The sequence below is a fragment of the Anthonomus grandis genome, chromosome 3 (assembly GCF_022605725.1).
Source record: "Anthonomus grandis grandis chromosome 3, icAntGran1.3, whole genome shotgun sequence".
Lineage (NCBI taxonomy): Eukaryota > Metazoa > Arthropoda > Insecta > Coleoptera > Curculionidae > Anthonomus > Anthonomus grandis.
In genome coordinates, this window is record NC_065548.1 from 7,834,627 (window position 1) to 7,845,202 (window position 10,576).

The following is a 10,576-nucleotide window of genomic DNA, read 5'->3' on the forward strand; positions in this document are numbered from 1 at the left end:
TACTATGATAATTGGCGAGTAACGAATACTCGAGTAAGTAAAAGGGGCTGGAGAGGCTTTCCTCACTTTAATCAACTCTTACTTAAAAATCCAATTATGTCAAAGTGCAATACAAGACAATGCGGTGTTGTCAATTCTGTTTAAAACTTTGGCAACGTTGTCTTATTTATTATAAGCAGTACTTAATCTAATTAAGCGTTTATTTACATTAACCTTCTGTACGCTTTTCTGGGAGATTCGAAACGCTGATACTACGATAATTTTTATTAAAAAATAAGTTTTAACTGGCATCATTAATTATAAAACCAAAACACAAACGATTCAGCGAAATCGGGGATAAACCATTACGTTATTATGCAGTTTATATCGCGACGATTTACTGTGTAATAACGCTGACTATTTATAGATGTCGGTTTTTTAATATAATGGAAATACCCGTTTTATTATATATATATACATACAGGAGTCGTAAACAAATTTAATATACGTGCGGAAATTTAAGTTTTTCGCAAATTACTTGTTAATTGTTAATAATTTAGAATTTATTAATAAATATGTCTGTTTACAAGTGTAGAGCTTAGTGTCAAAAATTAGCGTCTGGCCCATTAGCTCAGTTGGTTAGAGCGTCGTGCTAATAACGCGAAGGTCGCGGGTTCGATCCCCTCATGGGCCAAAAATTTTTTTTCTTTAAATTTTATTTAATTAAAAACACTTTTTTTGCAATTTCTATTTTTGCCAGTTTTGATTTTTTTGGATTCCTATGGTTTTGTATTCTTCAAGGTGACCTCTCACTTTAAATTCAAATATTTAGGAAAGTAATGGGAATATACTCGTGAAATAAAAAAAACATGCGATTCAGAAGAATATTCTTTACAAATATTGTTAAAGGTTCACAACAGTCCAGAGAGAACCTTTGCGATAGTGGGCGTTTTTAAGTAGTGGTGTCCAAGAACATTCTCTGATCCTGAAGGTGACTACTCACTTTAAAACCCAATATCTACAAGAAAAATACGAGTATTCTAATGAAATAGAAAGCATGATATTTAAAAGAATATTCTTTAAAAATGTTGTTATTAGTTCACATCAATTTTTCAGTAAATTTCGGAAATATGGGCGTTTTTAAGAAGTGGTGTCCAAGGACAAAGAGTCTCTCCTTCAAGGTAACCACTTACTTCGTCCAATATAATATATAGATGAAATGGGAATATTCTCATGAAATAAGAAGTATGATATTCAAAAGAACATTCTCTAAAAATTTTGTTAAAAGTTTCCACTTTTCCACAAATTTTCAGATGTAGGTATGGTCGTTTTTGGGAAGTAGTGTCCAAGATCCACAACTGTTCTTCAAGGTGACCACTCACTTTAAAAGTTAATATCTGCAAGAGAAATAGGAATATTCTCATGAAATAAAAATTTTGATATTCAGAAGAAAATTCCTTATGTAAAACATATTTTTGTAATTTATATTTTTAAAAATTTTTCGAGGTGATCTCACATTTTAATTTTTGGGACTTTAGTTTTTGTAATCATCAAGGTGACCACTTACTTTAAATTTAAATATCTAGGAAGGAAATAGGAATATTCTCGTAAAATAAAAAAGGTTATATTCAGAAGCATATTTGTTACACATCCTGTTAAAATTATTGCACAATAGTCCAAGCAGAGATTATAGGCGTTTTTAAGTAATAGTGCCAAGAACATTCTTTGATGACCACTCAATTTTAAACCCAATATCTAGAGAAGAAATGGGCATATTTCCATAAAATAAAAATATAATATTCAGAAAAATATTCTTTAGGAAATCTGTTATTGGTTAACATCAATGAAAGTTAAAATTTTAAGAATATTGGTGTTTTTGTGCAGTGGCATCCAAGGACTATGTCTGTGTTTCATGGTGACCATTCTCTTTAAAACATAATTTATTTATATTTATAGAAGAAATAGGAACATTTTCATAAAAAGCATGATATTCAGAAGAATATTCTTTTCGCATTTTTTTTGGAACTATGAAAGTAATGGGAATATTCTCGTGAAATAAAAGACTTTATTTTCAGAACAATATTCTTTAAAAGATTTTTTTAATAGTTCACATTAATAGAATGAAAAATTATGTAAATATCGGTTTTCTAAGTAGTGGTGTCCAAGGACCATATGTATATCTTTTCCTCAAGATGACCATTCATTTTAACCAATATCTACACACCAATATTTTATTACACTTGATACACACTAATCAAAAAAGGAAAAATTTTAGGAAATCTTGGCTTTTTTGGGTTGTGTGTGTCTCCAAGGACTAGGCCTCCTCTTCTAGGTGACCACTCACTTTAAAATCCAATATTTCAAGAACCAATAGGATTATTTTGTTTAAACAAGAAGCATAATATTTAGAAAAATACTCTATAAAAAAATGTTAATAGCCCATACTAATCAATATAAAAAATATTTGGAAATATGAGAGTTTTTGGGAAGTGGTGTCTAAGGATCATGTGTGTTTTTCAAGGTGACCCCTGTCTTTAAAACCCAAGATCTACAAAATAAATTAGAGGATTTTGATGAAATAAAAAGCATGATATTTAATAGAATATTCTTCAAAATTCCATAACAGTTCATACCGATCGAAGAAAAAATTTTGGAAATATGACCGTTTTTGAGGAGTGGTGTCCAAGGACCATGTCTGTTTTTCAGAGCGACCACTCGCTTTAAAAGTAAGTATCTACAGAGAAATAGGAATATGCTCATGAAATACAACCTATGATATTCAGAAGAATTATCTTTATATAAATTTTTTTTATGCAATTTATATATTTGAAAATTTTTATTTTTTTTTAGATTCTTTTTGTTTTTATAATTTTCAAGGTGACGTCTAACTTTAAATTCGAATATCTAGGAAATTATTTAAAAAATTCTCCTAAAATAAAAATTATTATATTCAGAAGAATATTCTTTAAACATTTTGTTACCGTTTCACAAGAGTCCAAGTAGAGATTTTGATATTATGGACGTTTTTAAGTGGTGGTGCCAAAGAACATCATCCTCTATTCCTAAACATGACCATTCAATTTAAAACGCAATATCTATGGAAGAAATGGGAATATTTTTATGAAATAAAAAGTATTATACTCAGAAGAATATTCTTTAAATCTCAGAAATATGGATGTTTTTGAGAACTGGTGTCCAACGACTAGGTTTCTTCTTCTAGATGACCGCTACTTTAAAAGCCAATATTTTAAAACCAATGGAACTATTCTCTTCAAACAAGAAGCATAATATTCAAAAGAATACTCATAAAAACATTGTTAATAGCTCATACTAATTAATATGAAAAACAAAGTGACCATTCGCTTTAAAACCAAATATCTATAGAAGAAATGGGAATATTCTCATCAAATAAACATTATACTTGGAGCAATATTCTTTAAATATTCCACCTTTAGTTCACACTAAAATTTGGTAAATATGGGCGATTTTGAGAAGTGATTTTCAAGGACCAATGGCTCTACTTAAAGGAGGCTTTAAAGTCCAATACCTAAATAACTAATAGCACTATTCTCTTGAAACAAAAAGCATAATATTCAGAAGAATATCCTCTAAAAACATTGTTACAAGGTTCAAAGCATAAAATCACAATTTATTCGGATATCACGTTGGCTAAATCACGTTGTAACCCTTTGATCTCTAATTTTATACAATTTTAATTGTAAATTTAACCTAAAAACTAATTATTATTATAGGCTTTTGGGAGCATAAGTGAATTTAAATTTAATTATCCTAATTCAATTACTATTGATACGTTGTAGGCCACACCATTTAATTTTTGGTTTTTATAGTTAATAAAACATTAATTTAAATTGTGAAATAATCTTTATGAAAAATGCCTTCATCCATATATATTTTTTAATTGTTTAATTCTTATTTAGGGACCAGAAGAAACAACCAAAAAAGAAAGTAGAATCAGAATACAGTTTTTATGGTGACGGTGATTCTGGAGGAGGCAGCTATTATGGAGAAGAATCTGCTGAGGAAGGAGATGATGGAGGAGCTGAATCCTCTGAAGGTAAATTTAAGTTCTACTAAAGTACTAATGTAAGCAGAATAAAATGTATTCAGATTCTTCATTGAGAATGAGATAGAAAACCAAAACTTTCTCCTATCATAAGGCATAAAATCCCAAAAAAATCCTAAACAAACTATCCACGTATAAACCGATAACTAATTGCCTTAGCCCAATACATTTCCAGTCTGGATACGATATATTATTATGGCAAACTCCACGTCTGGATTCGGTTTCTGGCATACAGATTTATATGTCAACTAGGTATGGTAATAATGGAAATTAAGTTGGCATTCACCATGTCTCCATGACTGTGAATAATGTGTCCGAACTTAGTCTATTGTTTATGGTTCAGGCTTGTAAGTGGATTATCTGGATAAGTGGATTACGAGGGTCGCCTGAAAAGTTTCTATTTATATTACGTAATTATCGTAGTAAGTAGTTTTTGATTATTCTCGGCGGTACTTAACAATATATTTCTTTTTAACGTTATGAATCTTTATCTTGTACGTGCGTTAGGTTTATCTCGAGTGGCAGCCATTTGTCGTATTACTTAAGATAAAAAGGAGGATGCTCAGGATGAATGTAAAATCCTATTAGATAATTCTGGATAATTACGTCATTATATAATTGAATTCGTTAATTTTTTTAGGTGACGATGGAGAAGGAGAGACTCACTCCTATGAGGAGTCTGAGGAAAGTTCCGAAGGAGATGAGGAGGAGGACTATTAAATCCTAAATAACGACATTTTTCAATGTAAACTGTTACACCAAGAAAGTGCCCTCCTTAATTTTTTCACACTTTCCTGTTTATTTTATTAATAATAATTTACCACTTGTTATGTTTTCACTGTCTTTTTATTGCTATTATATTTTAGTTTTAAGGCCTATTTTTAATGAGTATAACCACGTTGACTTAGGAGTTTAATTTAATATAATTTTGTAGGTAGCAGCACCATTCGTTTTATTGTTTAATTTTTTCCTTTAATTATTAAAAAATAATTTACAGAAAATATAACGTGTCTATGCAGTATATAATTTGTGTCTACGTTCCAGGTCTTTTTTGACGTTTATGTGTCAATTGTCAAATAACAAATTGTCATCCTTCAATCTTAAACTAATATTTTGTGAATATGTTTTTATAGAAACTAAAATATTTATGTATTAAATCATTGATTTAAAAATTGATAATATGTTTAGGTCAATATAGTTTTAAATGGTTCATTGATCTGCAATGAAATGCTGATTGTATGAGCTATAGTGATAAACTGCCTGGGCTGAATATAAATAATGGAATATTCTTCCAGGCAGTTGAGGCCTAGAACAAAGGTTAATTTATTATTCTACTGCCTGAAATCAGGAAATAGTAGAGACCTAAAAATTATAAAAAACCCTGAAGAAAAAACTATCTGAAATAAATGTAATGAAACTATTCTTCCAGGCACTCAATATTTAGAATTTAAAAAAATATTTTACTGTCTGAAATTACGAAAAAACCGTTGGATATCGAATAATACATTTATCCTCCTAGGTAGTTTTGCCTGAAATAGAAAAAAAAATTAATAGTGAACGCCTAGAATTCTAGATAAAATTCCTAAAATTAAGAAACAACTGCCTGGCAAAAATAAAAATAATGAATTAACATTTCCAGGCAGTTGAGGCCTAGAACTAAAAAATAATCGTTATTCCTAAGCTGAAAATCAAAAAAAATTCCTGGTCTAGTAAATTATTCTTGATTAAATACATTTTCTTATTTGACTGAGTGAAACTAGAAGAAAATCCGAAGAAAAAGCAGTAGAGAGATAGAATGAATCGTTAATTATTTTATTGCCTGAAATTAGGAAAACTTTTTGATATAGAAAAATATAACGGACTTATCCTTCCAGGGAATTCTGCCTGGAATAGATAGAAGAAATCAGAAAACATTGGAGGAGGCGAGGCTAAGAATTCTATTAATATTAAATGCCTAAAATTAAGAAAATACTGCCTGGAATAAACAAAAATAATGAATCAATATTTCCAGGCACTCGAAACCTAGAATTTAAAAAAATACATTTTACTGCCTGAAATTAAGAAAAAACTATCTGGTATAGACAAAATAATGGATTTATTCTTCCAGAGAGTTGAAGCCTTGAATTTACGAAAATTTTCCATTTTACTACCTGAAATCAAGAAAAAAGCTGCCTGGGATAGAAAAAAAATTAATTAATATTTCCAGGCACTCAAAACCTAGTTTTTAAAAATTGTTATTTTACTGCCTTAAATTAGGAAAAAAATTATCTGATATAATAGAAAAAAATAATAGATTTTTCCAGACAGTTGAGGCTTAGAATTAAAAAGAAATCGTTCTTCCTAATCCTTAAATCATAAAAAAAACTCCCTGCAATAAATAAAAATAATAAATTAATTGTTCTAAGCAACTTATACTTAAAGAAATTCAGCGTTTTACTACCTTAAATCTGGAAAAAGTTGCCTGGAATAGTAAATTATTCTTGATTAAAAATAATTCATTAGTCTATTGCCTAAAATTAAGAAAAAACCATTTGATATTGAAAAATATAATATATTTATTTTTCCAGGTAATTTTTTCAATTTTTCATGAATGAATTCTTCTTTGAATCTTTCATGAATTTTTTGCAAATTCTTATCCTAATATTTTTCTGATTTCAGGCAGTATAAATTCTAAATTTGCCTAAATATTAAGCTTCAACTTCCTGGAAAGAAAAATTATTATATTCATCTAATTCAGATTTATTGTTAATTTTAGGCAGTCAAATAAGGCAGTAATATTTCAGGCAGTTTATTATTGGTATTTAGGCTTTTTTTTAATTCTAAGTCTAATATTTTTCCTCCAATAATTCCTCAGGTAGTAGAGTTATAAATTTGTCTAAATTGTATACCTCAACTGCCTGGATAATAAATCTATCATTTTTTATCTATATCAGGCAATATAATAGCAATTTTTTTTGAAATTCTAGGCCTCTACTACCTGGAAGAGTAAATTTATGATTTTTGTTTAATTTAGGCAGTCTTTTCTTGATATTATGATTTTTTTTAACTGTAAGCCTAATATTTTTACTCCAGTGCTTCCCTAATTTCAGGCATTCAAGTAATGAATTTTTCAGAATTCCTAGGCTTCAACTGCCTGGGAGAATAAATCCATTATTTTTGTCTATCTGATATAGACAATAGTTTTAATTTAATCATTTCAGGCAATAAAGTTTTTTTTTAATTCTAGGTTTTGAGTGCCCGGAAATGTTTATTTATTATTTTTATTTATTTCAGGCAGTTTTTTCCTATTTTTAGGAATTTTATTTAGATGAAGTTTTAGGCCAATCATTAATTTCATGAATAAATAAAAATAATTAATTAATTTTTCCAGGCAGTTGATGTTTTAGTTTATTTATTTTGTCACTTTAAATCAGGAAAAAATTGCCTGGAATAATAAATTTATTTACCAAGCCATTAAAAAATTAAGGAAAATTTAATGTTTTACTAAGTGAAATGAAGAAAAAAAACGAAAGAATATCAGTATCAAAAGTTCTAAAATCAGGGGAAAACTTCCTGATGGAATTAAATAAAAATAATGAATTTCTTCTTTAAGAGGATTATTCACCCATAAATTTCTGTTTCCTGGATAACTTTTTTATTTTACAATATTTTTTAATGCGGTTTTCACTAATGAAATGTACATATTTTTGTCAAGAGTTGATAGGTGCCAGTTTTTCAAATTTCTAAAATTTTGATTTTTTATTTAAAAACCATAAAGATAAATAAAAAAACCTTTCCATACATCTCTAGATACATCGATTTTAGAAACATTATATTAAAAAACCATTTCAAAAAAAAATAATAATAAACCTTTGAGAATGGAAATACAAAATTCAGGCATTTTTCTTATAATTTCTTGAACCGCCGATAAGTTTAGTATCATATGACAACAACGCACGGCCGGGCTACCGTGAATCAAATCAAGAAACGCGCGACGCTTTTTCGGCCCGATCTGTGCAAGCGAAGGTATCGGCTACTGTTCAACAGCAATAATTCAATATTATGGAAAATTGAAATGTTGATTGGCATTTCACTTAGAAGTATTTTATTGCGAAGGTGTTCCAATTTTCTGCACGTTGTTCTTTATACTATTAGGTTTTTTATGTTTATTTTTAAGAAATGGGAAAAAGAAAAGAAGGAAAGTCAAAAGTTTATTATTCTAAACGAAAAAGTAGGAAGCCAAAAAAGGATCAGTTTAGGTCTAGAATGGCTGCAAATATGGAATAAGAATGCCACATTGCTTTTACTATTTATATATAAATGAAAATAAATGATTAATTTTGGAAAGAAAAAATGATTTAAATAAGAAGAAAAATAAAGATTTTTTATTTTAAATGTCTACTGCCTGTAGAATCATTGTAGAATCATAGATCCTAGGTATAATAGAGGCATGGAAATTCGAAACCCATCTAGAACTTGAGCTGTAAATGACAATTTTTGTATTACATTTGTTTGGTTTTCCTATTTTCATTAGAATATACGACTTCGTTGTATTATAATTTTCATTTTTGTATACTTACTTATATAACTGTTTAATATTGTCTTATATTTTATACAGCTTGTTCTAAAACATGTACCTACGTCGTTATGAGTACACACAACATCCATAAACACAAAAAAAAAGTGTAATCTAATGTAACGAGTTCAAAACTGAGACACATTTTTTTTTAAATTAATTGAACTTGGGGTTTATTTTATGGCCCTTTGATGAAGCTCACGCGTATGTCATAATTTATTTTTTGTATTCTGATTGCAAAGAACTGTTTAAGAACGCATATTTAAAGGTGATTAACATTAAAAGAAATTAATATTTATTTATTTTTTTATTTCTCTTTGACGAGAGCTGTATATACAGGGTGGGTAAACGTAAACGAAACGGCTATGTCCGGCTCGTAAGGATTTTAAAAAGAAAACGCTCGGACCCGTCAATTTAGATTACCACGAGGAAACATTTTCAGAGTATAATACCACCCCTATCTGTCATCCCTTAGCCAGGGTGGAACTAACCTCAAAAATTTTAAATGGAATAGTGGCTCGAGTTATACCTTGTTTGAGAGGTCTTTTGATTTTCTTTGCGGCTACACCTAATTTAAAGGATTTTACTTCAGCGGTTCTCAAACTATTGACTATTTTAACATTTAATATAGTTTTCTGGAAAACCTGTATTAAATGTTGGGTGTTTGGAAAAACTATTAAATCGCAATTCTTTATCGACCTATTAATTTATAACAATCATACATAAACACTAGTCCAACAAATACTGAAAATGGCCATCGTTATAAGCCATGCGTCAATAATACAGATTTATGTATACCGGGTGGTGCGTCGCCGAGCGGAACATAGGAAAACCCATGTAAATTTTAAGGGAGTCAATTATTGTCTTCCCTGTACATTAAATAGAAAAAATTTAAAATAACTTTTTGAAGAGACCAATCTGGCAAAGCCTTGTGCAAAGTTTCAAAAAATTTTAATAAGCTAATCTTGAATTATTCAATGTAACGTAATTGCAAAATTAGCAAATTTTCAGTTCAGGTAAAACCATACGGGCACCAGTAAAGTGAATATTGTCACTGATGTGAGGAAAAGTGTCAATAAATCAGTCACAGTCGATATTTGAAAACAAGTATGAATTATTCAATCGGCGAAAAAATATCCATAATTAAGTGGCATTATGCGGGAAACAGTTTTAGAGCAGTATCTAAAAAGTTTTCAGTTTATTTCCCCACCAAGCCCATTCCGTCCATTTCAACTATTAAACGTGTTGTCAATGAGTCCAAAGGTACCGTAATAAATAATTGTAAATGTTCAACTCAGGATATCGAAAATAGAGCCGAAGAAAGAGAGAACAGAGATCGTAATATTCTACTGAGTGTGGAGGAAAGCAAGATGGTTAGTACGAGGGTTCTTGGGCAAGAGTTAAATAAACAACATACAACGGTATTGCGCACTTAAAAAAAATACAAATATTATTCGTATAAATTCGAAAAACATCAAGAGTTGCAGGAAGGAGATGAAGAGCGAAGAATGGCATTTTGTTTTGAAATGATGGAAAGAGCAAATAATGATAGGAATTTTTTTAAAAATATTTGTTTTACCAATGAATGTACATTTACCAAATGTTCAGAATTGCCGGTATTGGAGCCAAAAAAATGAACATCGCTTTGTTCATACTCGGACACAATATCCCCAAAAAACAAATGTATTCGTGGGAATTATCGGACACCATATCATTGGACCCTTTTTTATGGACTATAACCTAACAGCTGAAACCTATTTGAACTTATTTCAAAATCAAATTGGACCCACCTTGGAAGAAGTTGTTCAGGAAGATCAAATGATCTGGTACCAAATGGAGGGTTGCCCGGCCCATAATACCCATATGGTTAGAAAGTGTTTGGAAAATGCTTTTAACGGCAATATTATTGGTCCACGGTACCGGATACTTTGGCCAGCCAGGTCACCTGATCTTTCACC

At 29.6% G+C, this 10,576-nt stretch overlaps 1 non-coding gene across 1 annotated transcript; it reads left to right on the plus strand.

Annotated features, from left to right (window-relative positions):
• The first annotated feature begins 599 nt into the window (after positions 1-599).
• On the plus strand, positions 600-673 carry Trnai-aau (transfer RNA isoleucine (anticodon AAU)). The gene has a single exon. It is a non-coding gene; the product is annotated as a tRNA-Ile (tRNA).
• Positions 674-10,576: the final 9,903 nt, after the last annotated feature.